The sequence below is a fragment of the Nuphar pumila genome, chromosome 4 (genome assembly GCF_984573655.1).
Source record: "Nuphar pumila chromosome 4, dmNupPumi1.hap1.1, whole genome shotgun sequence".
Taxonomy (NCBI): Eukaryota; Viridiplantae; Streptophyta; class Magnoliopsida; order Nymphaeales; family Nymphaeaceae; genus Nuphar; species Nuphar pumila.
In genome coordinates, this window is record NC_143252.1 from 94,741,994 (window position 1) to 94,745,814 (window position 3,821).

The 3,821-nt window shown below is 36.4% G+C and overlaps 1 pseudogene; it reads left to right on the forward strand.

The window, feature by feature from the left end:
* Positions 1–2,230: 2,230 nt before the first annotated feature.
* Positions 2,231–3,036, forward strand: LOC149840315 (ribose-phosphate pyrophosphokinase 1 pseudogene; annotated as a pseudogene).
* The last annotated feature ends 785 nt before the right edge of the window (positions 3,037–3,821 follow it).

Here is a 3,821-nt window from a genome sequence, read left to right on the forward strand (position 1 = left end):
TAAGAAGGTACAATTATTGGTTTTCAAAAAGGAGCTTTTTGAAACTATCGTATACTTTTATGATATAGTGTTTATGAATGAGTATGTAATATGCAATATGCAAGTTCCTGAAGGTTCTGTTACATATGACTCTAAAGAAGAAAAAAGTCTTCATCTTGAGGTAGCTGATCTCTTTATTTGAACTTTAGGAATGCATGGCTCATCAAGCTTTTTCTTCAAGGAGTATGATTGCACCATAGTTGTACTTGAACAGGAAGTCTCCATCCTTATTGGGTGAGATATCCTTGCATCAAATACTCGTTAGATTTATGGCAAAACATATTCAGTCATAATATAACATTTTTCAAGAGGACATATTATCATATCATATAAAATCAAATACGACAGTGTATCATATTATGTGACATCAAAACAGAGTTTCTCAACACAGCCACGGTAAGTACTCCTTCTTCCCTCTGTTATCTCTGATCTTTTTTTATTTTTTGTTCATCGCCCTTTTTCTCTTTTCTGTAAAATTTCCATTTACAACATTTCTTTTTTTTTTTGCCTTGTTTTTCTATTGTTCACTTTGAGCATAATTCGTAGGATCAGTCTGCATATAGCAGTGCCGATCTACGTATTGTGATATCAACAAAATATTCATTCCAACATTTCTTTTTTTTTTGGTCTACTGAATTTCTCTGGTTTTCAGTCGAATATCTGTTTATACCTGATTTTTCTATTTTTATTTTCATTATCTGTTTACATGTGATTTCCTATTTGCGTTTCTTTTTTTTATTCTCATATTCATTCTGATTTCCAATTTACAACTGATTTTCTGTTTCATTTTGGATATCAGCATCCACATGCTTTGCATTAACTTCTTATTTTGCATTTTACCTGTGTTTCTTTTCATTTATGCGCATCTCACTACAATTATGATTCTGCAGCTTATTTCACTCCCTTTTTCTTCTTCTTTCTTCTTTTTCATTATCATTTTTTAAATCATTTTTGGTTATCATGCTTACGTATGATTCTACATTCCCCTTTGTCTCTGTAGCATAAGAGCATTACATAGCTTTACATCTCAGCATTCATATGCATCATTTATGTTTTCCTGACATTTTGGTTCTCACTTGCATTTGATATGCTCCATTTCATTACATAACATATTCTATACATTGTAAATCATTTTGTGCTCTTGTTTGCTTCATCATCGTCCTGTATATTCCAACCCATCACTAGTTTCAAATTTTTTATTCCCCCTCTTTATATCTTTGATTTTTGTTTGACAATTTTTTTGGTTTTTCGATTTTTTATTCTCATTTTGATTTTCTTGTTGACCTTGATCCTCTGTTTGTGCTTTCGATTCCCTATCTTCATCTTTCGTTTTACATCATAGCCGGTTCTCATTTCATTTTTCTTTATAAATACACCTGATTCGAAGGTGTGCTTTTACATTTTGCACTTTATATTCCATCTGTGTTATCAGTTCAGTCATTCCCTTTTAATCCACAGGTATTTTGTTTTGCTTAAGTTGAATGCCATGATTGTTGAATGCTCTCATCCAGTAAACTTCTTATGGGTATTTTATTTCCTTCTTTTCCTGATCCATTTGAATCTCTGTGATCCAGCTTCCCCATCTATACATCTGTATTTGCTTTTTGTAGACAGGTTTGCATCATTATGCTGCAATCCAACACTTACCAGCATTTGCATTTTCTTGTTATGCTTTCCCTTTTCATCAACATGATCGCCTCTGCATCATGTTTCAGTTGTGTCATCTCTGTTCATCAGTTTATTGGCTGCATCTTGCCATTTAATGAACTCCAGATAGAAGCTTTTGGAGATTTGCTTTGGCAAAAGGCTCTCCTATCAGTAAACCCACCATTCACTAAGATGGTTTTTCCCAGCTTCCTTTTTCCCCCATTTAGCAGTGTAATTCATTAACTAGTTCATTATACATCAGCAAGCCATTTCATTAGGTGTGCCATGCCTTATGCATTAGTACATTAGTTTTAACCCAGATTTAAGTTTAGCGTGATACGTGTGTTGTCATAATCTATCTATTTTTTTCCTTCTCTTTAGAAATACTGAGTTTTCAACATGTTTCATATGTCATTGATGTGTTATGTCGAAAATCCTTTGTTAGCTATTAGCCTAGTGGCTTTTATGCAATCAGCCTCATTTAGTTTTAGCATTTCATATATGTTGTCTGCCATAAATAGTCGAAAGTCTTTACAACACATAGATGTTTGAAATTCATTTGGTTGCATTCGTAACCATCATTTCTTATCTCTGCATCCTTGCACCCTCCTGCACCCATATCCATCCTATAACTGCTGCCATTCCATATTTTGGATATGCTAGAGCAGCTAGGAAGACTCAAGGGCATAAACCTATCACAACAAAGCTTGTTGCAAATTTGATTACAGAGGCTGGTGTAAAACGTGTTTTGGCTTGCGATCTTCATTCTGGCTAATCAATGGGGTACTTTGATATTCTAGTGGATTATGTGCATGGGCAGCCTGTGATTCTTGATTACTTGTCTAGTAAAGCAAAATCTTTAAATAATTTGGTTGTTGTCTCGCCTGATGTTGGAGGTGTTGCTCGGGTACGTGCTTTTGTTAAAAAGCTATCTGATGCACTTTTAGTGATTGTTGATAAAAGGCGTCATGAGCACAACGTGGCTGAGGTCATGAATTTGATGGGAGATGTTAGGGGAAAGATAGTTGTTATGGTGGATGAGATGATTGATACTGCAGGGACTATAGCAAAAAGGTATAGTACTTTTGCATCAAGAGGGTGCAAAGGAAAATCTATGCATGTAGCACTCATGTTGTTTTTAACCCTCCTGCAATTGAGAGATTCTCAAGTGGCTTATTTCAAGGAGTTATCATTACAAACGCCATCCCAATGATAAAAAAAAAAATTATTCCCCCCCAGCTCACTGTTCTTTTAGTTGCAAATCTTCTTGGAGAGACCATGTGGCATGTTCATGATGACTACTCTGTGAGTAACATTTCTAGTAATAGGATTGAATCATCAGTCAATTAGATAACTCCAATGGGGTGTAAGTTTTCCTGGTACCATTTTTTATTTTATCAACATCACTTCTTTAGCATCTTCACCTTCATACCAGCATACTCTACCTCCATGCATTTGTCATTCATACTGTGCGACACCTGCTGTAATCACAGCAGCACAACACCTTCTCCAGCTTCACACCTTCATACCTCCTTCACCTTGTAGCACACACATGCATCTCTTGCCACCTGCACCCGTGCATGTTACATTGATGCATGACATTACCCCTCCAGCACTTACCATTTGTAGTCACATTCTTCACTCACAGCCACATCATATTCCACAGGCACTTTCCTCACCACTCACCCTATTGCAACTTACAACATCATACCTACTTCACATACTGCTATGCTTTGCATCCCGCACCTCACTCCTCTGCAGATCTCACAGTATCATCAACCTCTTCTCAATCTCCCTTATACCCTTGCCATTCCACACTTCACTATTGCACACTCAGCACAATCACTATTTACATTGAGGAACTCTACAACCCTACCATACCACCGACAATACCACTTACTATCCATAGCACCTCTTGCCACTATTGCACAAGTATTCCTAGCTTCAACACAACTTATCATCCATTCTCACCTATATATGCACTATTACCTTTCTCATAATGCTGCATTTGCACACTTAGCAGGTGCATTTCTCCATCGGTCACCTGGAGCTTTCACAAGTAGTTTGTGAACTACTGGGATATCCAGCTTTTACCTTTACTGTGATTCCGTGCTTTCTTTCATTTTATAATACCT